Consider the following 14,177-nt stretch of genomic DNA (forward strand, 5'->3'; position numbering starts at 1 on the left):
AAGAAGTTACAATTAAAATAAATCTTGAATATATAAGAATAATATAGTCATATATGTATATATGTAGATCTCAAAGTGATTGTAATTGAATGATGTAATTAAAATTGATTTCAATTTTCTCTTGCATTACTTTCTGTTTTATTAAACTTCTACAACAAGAAAAATAAATAATCATTGTTAAAAAAAAGTTATGGGGCTTCCCTGGTGGTGCAGTGGTTGAGAGTCTGCCTGCCAATGCAGGGGACACGGGTTCGAGCCCTGGTGTGGGAAGATCCCACATGCCGCGGAGCAACTAAGCCCGTGAGCCACAACTACTGAGCCTGCGCGTCTGGAGCCTGTGCTCCGCAACAAGAGAGGCCGTGACAGTGAGAGGCCCGTGCACCGCGATGAAGAGTGGCCCCTGCTCGCCGCAACTAGAGGAAGCCCTCGTACAGAAACGAAGACCCAGTGCAGCCATAAATAATAAATAAATAAATAAATAAATAAATAAAGGAGTTCCTTAAAAAAAAAGAAGCAAAGTTATGGAAATATGGTAGTTAATACAAGCAAAAAAGCAAAGTCTTTGGCAGACCTTTTATTAACACACAATTTGGCTTAAAGTTTAAGAAAATTCAAAAATCCATTTCTCTAGTTTTGATTCATTTCTTCCGTTTTTTCAACAAGATACACTGGATTCAAACTAATATTAGATACTCAATGTAAATCTTACGATGTCTATATACATGGATAAGGCCCGTTAAAGCTTTATGTTTTGTCTGGTTATAACCATAGAACTATTCCATAAAAGCAGTAGAACTCACTTAACTGACAGAGTAGACCTTCAGCTGGTTAAAAATAAATGAGGCAATAATAACTATTCATTAAAATAAATTTAGCAAAAATGTATTTTCTGAGTATTAACTATCAAATTCTTTAAATAAATATTTTTAAAAGATTAAATGCTCAAACACATATTATCTGATATTATAAGTTTAAAAAGCACTTTATTTTATATTTCATAATAACACTCGCTTGTTAGATAAATGCCTCTCTAAAGGATCACTTGACAGAGCAGAGTCCTATAAAGAAACTTTCAACTGGAAGATTTAGATAAAATGCATTCTCTCAGAATAACCTAGAGAAGGGAATTTAGAGAACAGCTAGTAATTAAAACATGACAGATTCCATTCCAATTGTTTTAAATTGTTGAACAATTTTGGCCAGTTAAAAATTAAATCCCATTAGTAAGAACTCAGTTTGGGAATCTGAGATACTTTGAAATGAAGCAAAGGCTTTGGTGCCAATCTGCAGTCACTCAGTCATGTCCAAATGGCTCGGATCTGGGCAGCAGTGTCTCCTGGATCTCCACAGTAAAGCCACTATGAAGACACCATCCGGATAGGGTTTCAGACCACACAAGGACAACATAAGCCTCAATTCAAGGAGTTTCTGAGAAGTTGGTATTAAGAACATGGGGTTAACAAAGCCAAAGGACTACTGAATTATAGAAATGATTGTGAAAGTCCATAAACAGCCTCAGGCAAACTCCATCTCAGAATATTATGCTGAAATCAGCAGAAAGTAATTTTAAGTCAGACACACTAAATTATGACTGACAAGTGTGGAAAATAAGAAAGATTGGTGAGTTACCATTTTATTATTTTTTATTTCAATTTCACTTTGTCAGGCAAGTCCTTATTCTCAATATCTATGTGACAAAAGAGTCAATACTTCAAGAAATAAATAGAAGTGTTTCACCTGAAATAAAAGAAGCTAAAATATCTAAAGTATCTGCTTTTAAAAGTTACAAACAGGCCAACAAGCAAAATTTACCAGTGAGAGATCAGAGCGTGTAAGAATCAGAGCGTGTAGAATGCCAGTGGATATAGGTAAAAAGAGAAACATAAATGTGTACCAGCTACATCAGATTAAGGTAACCTTAGCAATGGTGAGGACAAAGTCATCTTCAAATGGGAATGATTTAAGGCTTTTATTGTTTTTAAAAGTATAGTTCAAATCTATATTGCCTTAACAGTTGTAATTTTATTTTTTATTTTTTTAGGTTTATTTAAAAAAAAAATTTAACGTCTGTATTGGAGTATAATTGCTTTACTTTGTTGTGTTAGTTTCTGTTGTATAACAAAGTGAATCAGCTTTATGTATGTATATATATATATATATATATATATATATATCTCCCCATATCCTCTCCCTCTTGCATCTCCCTCCCACCCTCTCTATCCCACCCCTCTAAGTGGTCACAAAGCACTGAGCTTATCCTCAGTGTTATGAAGCTGCTTCCCTCTAGCTATATATTTTACATTTGGTAGTGTATATATGTCCATGCCACTCTCTCACTTCTTCCCAGCCTACACTTCCCCCTCCCTGTGTCCTCAGGTCCACTCTCTACGTCTGCGACTTTATTCCTGTCCTGCCCCTAAGTTCTTCAGAACCTTTTTTTTTTTTTTTTAGATTCCATATATATGTGTTAGCATACGGTATTTGTTTTTCTCCTTCTGACTTACTTTACTCTATATGACAGACTCTAGGTCCATCCACCTCACTACAAATAACTCAATTTCGTTTCTTTTTATGGCTGAGTAATATTCCATTGTATATATGTGCCACATCTTCTTTATCCATTCATCTGTCGATGGACACTTAGGTTGATTCCTTGTCCTGGCTATTGTAAATAGAGTTGTAATGAATATTGTGGTACATGACTCTTTTTGAATTATGGTTTTCTCAGGGTATATGCCCAGTAGTGGGATTGCTGGGTCGTATGGTATTTCTATTTTTAGTTTTTTAAGGAACCTCCATACTGTTCTGCATAGTGGCTGTATCAATTTACATTCCCACCAACATTGCAAGAGGGCTCCCTTTTCTCCGCACCCTCTCCAGCATTTATTGTTTGTAGATAATTTGATGATGTCCTTTCTGAGCAGTTTGAGTTGATACCTCATTGTGGTTTTGATTTGCATTTCTCTAATGATTAGTGATGTTGAGTATCCATTTTCATGTGTTTGTTGGCAATCTGTATATCCTCTTTGGAGAAATGTTTATTTAGGTCTTCTGCCCATTTTTGGATTGGGTTGTTGTTGTTTTTTGATATTGAGCTGCATGAGTTGCTTGTATATTTTGGAGATTACTCCTTTGTCAGTTACTTCATTTTCAAATATTTTCTCCCATTCTGAGGGCTGTCTTTTCATCTTGTTTATGGCTTCCTTTGTTGTGCAAAAGCTTTTAAGGTTCATTAGGTCCCATTTGTTTATGTTTGTTTTTATTTCCATTTCTCTGGGAGATGGGTCAAAAAAGATCTTGCTGTGATTTATGTCATAGAGTGTTCTGCCTATGTTTTCCTCTAAGTGTTTTATAGTGTCTGGCCTTACATTTAGGTCTTTAATTCATTTTGAGTTTATTTTCATGTATGGTGTTAGGGAGTGTTCTAATTTCATTCGATTTTACATGTAGCTGTCCAATTTTCCCAGCACCAATTATTGAAGAGGCTGTCTTTTCTCCATTGTACATTCTTGATTCCTTTATCAAAGATAAGGTGACCATATGTGTCTGGGTTTATCTCTGGGCTTTCTATACTGTTCCATTGATCTATATTTCTGTTTTTGTGCCAGTCCCATGCTGTCTTGATTTCTGTAGCTTTGTAGTATAGTCTGAAGTCAGGGAGCCTGGGTTCTCCAGCTCCATTTTTCTTTCTCAATACTGCTTTGGCTATTCAGGGTCTTTTGTGTTTCCATACATATTGTGAATTTTTTTGTTCTAGTTCTGTGAAAAATGCCATTGGTAGTTTGATAGGGATTGCACTGAATCTGTAGATTGCTTTGGGTAGTAGAGTCATTTTCACAATGTTCATTCTTCCAGTCCAAGGACTTGGTATATCTCTCCATCTGTTTGTATCAGCTTTGATTTCTTTCATCAGTGTCTTATAGTTTTCTGCATACAGGTCTTTTGTCTCCTTAGGTAGGGTTATTCCTAGGTATTTTATTCTTTTTGTTGCAATGGTAAACGGGAGTGTTTTCTTAATTTCACTTTCATATTTTTCATCATTAGTGTATAGGAATGTAAGAGATTTCTGTGCATTAATTTTGTATCCTGCTACTTTACCAAATTCATTGATTGGCTCTAGTAGTTTTCTGGTAGCCTCTTTAGGATTCTCTCTGTATAGTATCATGTCATCTGCAAACAGTGACAGCTTTACATCTTTTTTTTCCAATTTGGATTCCTTTTATTTCTTTTTCGTCTCTGCTGTGGCTAAAACTTGCAAAACTATGTTGAATAATAGTGGGGATAGTGGACACCATTGCCTTTTTCCTGATCTTAGAAGAAATGGTTTCAGTTTTTCACTATTGAGAATGATGTTGGCTGTGGGTTTGTCATATATGACATTTATTATGCTGAGGTAAGTTCCCTGTATGTCTACTTTCTGGAGAGGTTTTATCATAAATGGGTTGGGAATTCTGTCAAAAGTTTTTTCTGCTTCTATTGAGATTATCATATGGTTTTTATCCTTCAATTTGTTAATATGGTGTATCACATTGATTGGTTTTGGTGTATTGAAGAATCCTTGCATTCCTGGGAATAACCCCACTTGATCATGGTTTATGATCCTTTTAATGTGCTGCTGGATTCTGTTTGCTAGTATTTTGTTGAGGATTTTTGCATCTATGTTCATCAGTGATATTGGCCTGTAGTTTTCTTCCTTTGTGACATCTTTGTCTGGTTTTGGTATCAGGGTGATGGTGGCCTCATAGAATGAGTTTGGGAGTGTTCCTCCCTCTGCTATATTTTGGAAGAATTTGAGAAGGATAGGTGTTAGCTCGTCTCTAAATGTTTGATAGAATTCGCCAGTGAAGCCCTCTGGTCCTGGGCTTTTGTTTGTTGGAAGATTTTTAATCACAGTTTCAATTTCAGTGCTTGTGATTGGTCTGTTTATATTTTCTATTTCTTCCTGGTTCAGTCTTGGAAGGTTGTGCTTTTCTAAGAATCTGTCCATTTCTTCCAGGTTGTCCATTTTATTGGCATATAGTTGCTTGTAGTAATCTCTCTGATCCTTTGTATTTCTGCAGTGTCAGTTGTTACTTCTTTTTCATTTCTAATTCTATTGATTTGAGTCTTCTCCCTTCTTTTCTTGATGAGTCTGGCTAATGGTTTATCAATTTTGTTTATCTTCTCAAAGAACCAGCTTTTAGTTCTGTTGACCTTTGCTATTGTTTCCTTCATTTCTTTTTCATTTATTTCTGATCTGATCTTTATGATTTCTTTCCTTTTGCTAACTTTGGGGTTTCTTTTGGTTCTTCTTTATCTAGTCCCTTTAGGTGTAAGTTTAGGTTGTTTATTTGAGATTTTTCTTGTTTCTTGAGGTAGAATTGTATTGCTATAAACTTCCCTCTTAGATCTGCTTCTGCTGCATCCCATTGGTTTTGGGCCATCATGTTTTCATTGCCATTTGTTTCTAGGTATTTTTTAAATGTCCTCTTTGATTTCTTCAGTGAATTCTTGGTTATTTAGTAGTGTAATGTTTAGCCTCCATGTGTTTGTATTTTTTGCCATTTTTTTTCCTGTAATTGATTATGTAGTCTCATAGCATTGTGGTCAGAAAAGATACTTGATACGGTTTCAATTTTCTTAAATTTACCAAGGCTTGATTTGTGACCCAAGAGCAGAAATGTTGTATCCTGGAAAATGTTCCATAAGCACTTGGGAAGAAAGTGTATCCTGTTGATCTTGGATGGAATGACCTATAAATATCAATTAAGTCCATCATGTTTAACGTATCACTGAAAGCTTGTGTTTCCTCATTTATTTTCATTTTGCATGATCTGTCCATTGGTGAAAGTGGGGTGTTAAAGTTCCCTACTATTTTTGTGTTACGGTCAATTTCCCCTTTTATGGCTGTTAGCATTTGCCTTATGTATTGAGGTGCTCCTATGTTGGGTGCATAAATATTGTTTACAAACAATTGTTATATCTTCTTCTTGGAATGATCCCTTGATCATTATGTAGTGTCCTTCTTTGTCTCTTGTAATAGTCTTTATTTTAAAGTCTATTTTTTCTGTTATGAGAATTGCTACTCTAGCTTTCTTTTGATTTCCATGCATGCAATATCTTTTTCCATCCCCTCACTTTCAGTCTGTACATGTCCCTAGGTCTGAAGTGGGTCTCTTGTAGACAGCATATATATGGGTCTTGTTTTTGTATTCATTTAGCCACTCTATGTCTTTTGGTTGAAGCATTTAATCCATTTATATTTAAGGTAATTATTGATATGCGTTTTCCTATTACCATTTTCTTAATTGTTTTGGGTTTGTTATTTTAGGTCTTTTCCTCCTCTTGTGTTTCATTCCTAGAGAAGTTCCTTTAGCATTTGTTGTAAAGCTGGTTTGGTGGTGCTAAATTCTCTTAGCTTTTGCTTCTCTGTAAAGGTTTTAATTTCTCCAACAAATCTGAATGAGATCCTTGCTGTGTAGAGTAGTCTTAGTTGTAGTTTTTTTCCTTTCATCACTTAAATATGTCCTGCCACTCCCTTCTGGCTTGCAGAGTTTCTTCTGAAAGATCAGCTGTTAACTTTATGGGGACTCTCTTGTGTGTTATTTGTTTTTCCCCTTTCTGCTTTTAATTTTTTTTTTTTGTATTTAATTTTTGATAATTTGATTAATATGTGTTTTGATGTGTTTCTCCTTGGATTTATCCTGTATGGGACTCTCTGTGCTTCCTGGACTTGATTGACTATTTCCTTTCCCATATTAGGGAAGTTTTCAACTATAATCTCTTCAAATATTTTCTCAGTCCCTTTCTTTTTTTCTTCTTCCTCTGGGACCCCTATAATTCAAATGTTGGTGCATTTAATGTTGTCCCAGATGTCTCTGAGAACTGTCCTCAATTTTTTTCATTCTTTTTTCTTTATTCTGCTCTGTGATAGTTATTTCCACTATTTCATCTTCCAGGTCACTTTTCTGTTCTTCTGCCTCAGTTATTCTGCTACTGATTCCTTCTAGAGAATTTTTAATTTTATTTATTGTGTTGTTCATCATTGTTTGTTTACTCTTTATTTCTTCTAGGCCCTTGTTAAACGTTTCTTGTATTTTCTCCATTCTATTTCCAAGATTTTGGATCATCTTTACTATCATTACTCTGAACTATTTTTCAGGTAGACTGCCTATTTCCTCTTCATTTGTTTGGTCTGGTGGGTTTTTACCTTGCTCCTTCATCTGCTGTGTGTTTCTCTGTCTTCTCATTTAGCTTAACTTACTGTGTTTAGGGTCTCCTTTTCACAGGCTGCAGGTTCGTAGTTTCCATTTTTTTTGGCATCTGCCCCTGGTGGGTAAAGTTGGTTCAGTGCATTGTGTAGGTTTCCTGGTGGAGAGGACTGGTGCCTGTGTTCTAGTGGATGAGGCTGGATCTTGTCTTTCTGGTGAGCAGGACCGTGTCCAGTGGTGTGTTTTGGGTTGTCTGTGAACTTAGTATGTTTTTAGGCAGCCTCTCTGCTAATGTGTGGGGTTGTGTTCTTGTCTTGCTAGTTGTTTGGCATGGAATGTCCAGCACTGGAGCTTGCTGGTCATTGAGTGGAGCTGGGTCTTAGTGTTGAGACAGAGATCTCTGGGAGAGCTCTCGCCAATTGATATTATGTGGAGCTAGGAGGTCTCTCATGGTCCAGTGTCCTGTACTCTGCTCTCCCACCTCCTAGGCTCAGTCCTGACGGCCGGCTGGAGCATCGAGACCGTGTCAGCCACACAACTTCGCTTTCCTTGAATTTGATCGTAGGTGTTTTGACTTGGGGATTTGTGCTGGTTTTGTTTTACTCTTGGCTTGTTTTCACTTCCATGAAGCCTGAGACCAGCGTGCAGGGCAAAGACTGAGGCGTCAGCCAGTGGAGGCAACCTCTGAGGTCTCGACGGACTGTGGGAATGCTCTGAGGTGCCCTGGCTCTGCCACCTTTGAAGACATCAAACTCCCGGTTGTCTTTTTATTAACATTTGGGGTATACAACTAAGTTTTTTTTTTTTTAGAACCAGAAAACTGTCCTTTTGGAATCTATGTCTATAAGTTGGATCTCAACAATCATGTTTTGCACAGTATGTTTCTATTAGGGATAGAACCCAGACACATCAAAAATAACATACACTACAACCATCTGTAAGTGAGTGGTGCTCTATGTATCCAACGATTAGTGCATATCTACACACTCTGACATAGAGGATTATATTCATACACACATGTAAACTAACTTTGCATTCAAAGCATGTAACAAAAGAATGATTTCCCCAGTGGACCAGTCAGCTAAACTTGCTGCAAGATTTTATGCTACAGTGATCCAGTTTGGGGGTATTTTATAGCAGTTCATCCAATGCAGCATTTCCCAAATCATGTGGGATTTTTTATCTGGATGAAAAGTAGAACATTGCCAGCACCATAGAAGCCCTTCTCTTGCTTTGTGTTCCCACCACACGCCCTCCACTCCCCCAAAGGCAACTGTTCATATTAACTACTAAAACCACAGATGAGTTTTACCTAATTTGGATTTTAACTACATATATACTTGATGTATACTATGTGCTCTGCTTTTTTGCTCAACATTATTTTTTCATGTATTTTTTTACATCCAACTTCTCAACCACCAGCACTTTTGCTACTACCCCTACGTCTCTGCTGAAAGTGCTGTGACTAAAGTTACCAACAAATTCCTTATTGCCAAATCCAGTGCCCATTCATCTGCTATATACTTTCTTGTTTTGAACCCAGCCTTGGAAACAATTCCTTATTAAAATTTTATGATGGTGTACTCCTTTGGCTTTCTTCCTATCTCTCTAAGTGTTGTTGTTGTTTAGTTTTAGTTTCCTACTGCTGTTCTGCCCATCTCTTCTCTCTTCACATACTCACCTTAGATACCCCACTCCTTGCCAGAGTATCAAATTTTGACTGCATGTTCTATGTCTCTATTTGTGTCCCAGAGCTCCCACCTGACTCTAGACCACCATATTCTCCATCCAAAAGTTTCTATTTGAATATGCCAAATTCTGCTATTTTTCTAAATTCTGCTATTAAATTCTAAATTCACTAAATTCTGCTATTTTTCTCAAATGAAGGACTTTCATACACTAATGATCTAATGTCAATGAATGTTAATATAATACTCATATTTTATTGCTCTTCTTATTAGATGATTCCGATAATTAACATTTTATTATAGCAATTGTGATTTCCCAGAAAAATAAATATATTTTCCTTATAATGTCATTATTAAATTTATATTCCATTAAGAATTCTTTCGTATAAAGAGATGACATTTTGAATATAATCATGAAGAGTTAGGTGATTTAAAATAACTGTTCCATGTTTTTTAATATTTTAGAATTTTAGAGTCTTAATTATTATTTTTAAGAAAGGAGAGACAGATAATGTACAGTTAGTTTCAATATAAATGCTCACAACTGATGCATTATGCTTGCAAAAACCTAATTATTTTATGCATAGTAGAAAAACGTCTTCCTTTGGATCTTTCCACACATAGAGATCATTTTGAATTGATAAAGATTTATTTAAGGGTGACATTAGATCTTGAATCACTAGAACACATACACATCTTAAAGTGTATGTATATGGTTTTGGGAACTACAACTCATAATTTAATAGGATTTCAAGAATCTATCAGAGTTACACAAACTCCTCACTTCATGTAATTTTAAGTCAAAGCACTTTATAGTTTAACTTGGGAAATTATGTACATGGAAAGCATTTACAAAACAAATATCTTTTCTCTGGGTAGACATTTAAACCATTTTGGGTTATCTAGAAAGTCCACATGAAAACAATTAATTCCTAAAATTAAGAGCCATATAATAACACTTTATCATCTTAATTGAATTTGCAAAAATAAATAAATATAAACATTTATTTGAGCATCACTTCTGAAATTAAATGTCTCAGTTCTGTGTATGGTCACCTTGTCTAACGGCAAATCACTTGCATTTACCTACAAATCTGAAGCAAAAATATAGAGTTCCAGACATGTTAAACTTAATGAAACATTGTATTTTAATTTTGAGTTGGAAGAAAATAAAACGCTGAATCTCTGTATTTTAATACAAGTCCTTGTAGTTAATAATGACCCTATTAATTTGTTTTTAATTCTAAGTACTCTTTGCACTGAAAAATCTACACATTTTACTATCAAGGCAACAAAATGCAAGGGTGCAGGGTGTCCACCATCTGATGAGAGGATTCAGTATTTCTTTTAAATATTCAAAACTATGTCTGATCTCACTTAAGATTTATTGGATCCTATTGCATAGATTTCCAAGTTTGTTAATCAAACAAGGCATGATTTAAGATATTTGATGTTTGCAGTGAGGATTTATTTTAAATATCCTAGTAAAAATCAAAGGATTTTTGAATAACGTCAAAAATTCTGGAGAAAAATTAAGAATATTATCTGATGCTTATTGTAAAATAATAAAATAATTCTTCTTATCCAAAATGAAAAGAAATACTATTTTATGGAAAACTTTATAACTACTAAAATAACACCCTAATCATGTAATAACAGTTGATAATGTGCTGGTTCTTTTTTCTTTACCATTAACCTTTTCCTGTTTGCAAAGTACCCTTCACTTTCCTCCATGTTGTGTGGTGGCAGAAAGGATAATAAACTGGAACTCAAGAAATCTGTTTATCTTTGTATCTGCCAGTATATAAAGACTGGATAAAGACAAGTTTCTTAACTTCTCTGGTCTTAGCTTATTCTTCTAGATTCTATTCATTTAGGGACTTTTTAGTTTTCTGGGATTTCTTTTTAGAAACTCTCTGGGGGAATGAATTCTGGGTGGAAAAACTGATTACTTTTTATCCTTACTATATCTGTCCTTTTTATCATTGTCTGTCTGAGATGATGCATTCTAAAGGAAAGGAAACTTATCTTTTCAAGTTGCTTTAACTGTCACAGCAGTCTATACACATAGGTACTTAATATATAATTTTAAAATAGATTGCCTTTTCACAATTGTTATATTTTTTTATTCATGATACTTATATTTTATAATAGAGTGACTTTCTAAAATCATGTCATTATACAACGCTTGTCACTAAACTTCACAAAACTGAGGTGGGTTTAGTCGTGAAGTATTTGAACAGAAGGAGAGAAAGAAATAGACGTATGTTTCCTATTCACTTATAAGTATAAATACATCTTGCTGATATAGACAACCCATACAAGTTAGTTTTGCTCTCTCCAAAGGGTCATTCTAGAGCTTGATACCCTGTTTAATAACGGTGAAACACTGAAAATATAAAACATTGCAGAAAACTGCTTGGTGAGACCACAATGAATATTAAAACACCCCAGATAATCCCAGCATTTACTTAAAAACATTACCTTTTCTAAATTATTATGTTAACATCATTTTATCATAGTTAAGGAAAAGTTTTGTGATTATTCAAAAAGATAAAACCTCATAGTATGATTGCTGATTGCCAAGTGCTTCCGTTATCAAGTATCACTTTATGATTCAAAATATTAAAAATGTAGACCTTTTGCATTATACATAATTTTGAAAGGATGGCAGAATCATTACAATCTTCATTAAACTTCATTGCATTTACTATAAATAATTTCAATAAAATTGCTACCATATTACCTTCCAGTTGTTAACAGAATCATATAGATTTTCTTCTCTCCAAATTCAATAGTTTGTAGTACACTGTAGCTCCTTTAAAAACAATGTTTCACTATGTCTCTATTGAAGTTTGTATTGATGATTCAGATTTCTGAATTGCAAATTTTGCTTATCTTTACCACATACTGATCTACCTTGCCTTCCTTAGCAATATCAAATCGTATCCCAAACACAGCATCATTTTCCCCTTGATAGGTGCAGGTAGCAGTATTCTAGGGAAGATTATTTTTTACTGATATTGCCAGGGATCATTAGTCAGTCTTTGCTGTGTTACCATAAAAATAACATATTACTCACACTTTATTTTCATTGTATTTATTAGTTTCTAGCTCCACTATTCCACCATTAACAATATTTTGAATAAAAATCCTACGTAAACATACAATTTAATTCTCTTATTGATGCTTGATAGTTTGTATACCATTAAAAATATTTTCTGCTATTGCTATAGATTTCAACTACTTTTATTTAGCCACATCCATGTATCTTCATATTATGGGAGTGGGGGATAGGAGTTGGTAGATTAGACTGCCTGTTTAATAAAATAATTTAGTAAAATAGTACTGATAATTGATATATTTCCATAGACTTTCAGACCTGGAAGAGATCTTCCGGTTGGACTAGTTTCTCTAAATACTCTGGTGTATCATGCAGTAGAGATTTTATTTATGCTGATGTAGGGGAGCAAAATTGCCACCCCAAAATGTCTCTTTGGTATTAACATTATTTCAAGCTGAAAACAATCAAAGTCCAAAAGACTTGGAAAGTAACTTCAACTTTCCCCCAATTGCCTAAAAGAAAGAGGATAGAGGACCTCTTCCAGGAAGGGAGCTATCACCACAGGTTACCATAGTATGATCTAGGGGTGTGGACAGAAAGGAACTCAGCAAAGTCTGCTTCTTAAAATTACTCTCTGTGTCCCATTGTTTGTGCAGGGCTGAGAGAACATTCATTTACCAAACACTTGTTTTTTCATCTCCATGTGTGTTGCTTTCCTCCCCTTTGAAGCACAAAACCCCTACCTCAACATCCTCTTTTGTCTTTAGCTGAAAATGGTACTTAAGGTGAGGGTTTCAGCCATTTTGGTGAGTTACCCAGTTTTCCTGGGTCTCTCCCATGTATACACGTTATTAAATTTTGATTTTCTCCTGCTAATCTGCCTTATGTGAACTTGATTCTTAGACCAGCCAAAAGGACCCAGAAGGGTAGAGGAAAATTTCTTCCTCCCTGACACTCTTCTCTTTGTCCATCTTCCATCTCTCATCCCCTAAAGTCCAAATCCACTCATCCTGAAGACCCATTCAATTGCTACTACCTTCATAAACTCTCCTTGATCCCCAGTGCTGGAGGTTATATTCTTAGTTCACTTTATATTTTATGTAGGCCTTCCTATGACATTTATCCCCTTGTATCTTACATGATAGTATACAATATAATACAATATAATATAATGTAAACAATTTTTCCTGATAAACCGTATATTCCTGTCATCCTAAGCACACAAATCAATGCCTACTACACAGTGAAGTTTAGGGGCAAACACATAGATTTCTTAACTGGTTTGGCATAGGTCTGATAATAAACTGAACCACTTGGTTCTTAACTTCTCTGTGTTTCAGCTTCTTCATATAATCATTGAATGATAATGCTGCTTTCTTGTTATCTTTGAAAAGTTATCTGGCCTTGTGACACACTTTAAAGGATTAACTGTTTACCGAGATATCCCATCTTGTATTCTGCTTGTAGTTTAAAGTGGAAATGCAATTTAATTAAATCTGAAGAGCATACTGACATCTTGCCTTAAAGCTTTGTAACATGCAACTATTTCACATTTATTACTTTGCTAGTATCAAATATTACATAAAATATAATTCAGTGTTTTAATATAAAATGATCATGTGGTAATTACTATCCTTATTTATATGAATTTTCAGAGATTTAAGTAATTTTTCCAATATCAGACAACTGATGGACGACAGAGGCATAATTCAAAAAGGATCTTTTTACACCAAGTACATATCCTATTTCCTGCCTTTTTGGGGAAAAAAATATATATACATATGTATATATTTGGAAAGCCCTATATATGTGAGTGCATATAAAAATATTGAAGATTATCCATCTATCTATCATCTATTTATCTATCTGTCAATCTAAAATCTCATTAAACTTTGATTACTTGGTGATTTTCAAATACCAACCAGTTAATTTAATGATTTTTTTTTTCTCTTTCTTTTACACACAGCTCCAAAACTTTCCCTTCTGTTTTTTGCCTCTTAGTCTTTTTTCTTTGAATTATTTTTAATGAATAACCTGTCATACAATTTTCTTAACCAAATCATCTTTACAACTTTGCTCTATAAAGTATACTCAATTTTGAGAAGTCTTTAAGCATTTTAAACATATATAATTGATTCCAAAGTATCTTAACATAAATATAATTTTCAATTCTTATGCTAATTTTTGTTGTTAACATATATGCAAACTTTATTAATCAACTTTGGTTTTTCTATA

The 14,177-nt window shown here is 34.5% G+C and overlaps 1 protein-coding gene across 3 annotated transcripts in view; it reads right to left on the reverse strand.

The window, feature by feature from the left end:
* The window catches only part of FSTL5 (follistatin like 5), a 706,899-nt gene that overhangs the window by 345,181 nt on the left and 347,541 nt on the right, over positions 1-14,177 (reverse strand). The window lies entirely within an intron of this gene.

The sequence above is a fragment of the Eschrichtius robustus genome, chromosome 4 (genome assembly GCF_028021215.1).
Source record: "Eschrichtius robustus isolate mEscRob2 chromosome 4, mEscRob2.pri, whole genome shotgun sequence".
NCBI classification, from domain to species: domain Eukaryota; kingdom Metazoa; phylum Chordata; class Mammalia; order Artiodactyla; family Eschrichtiidae; genus Eschrichtius; species Eschrichtius robustus.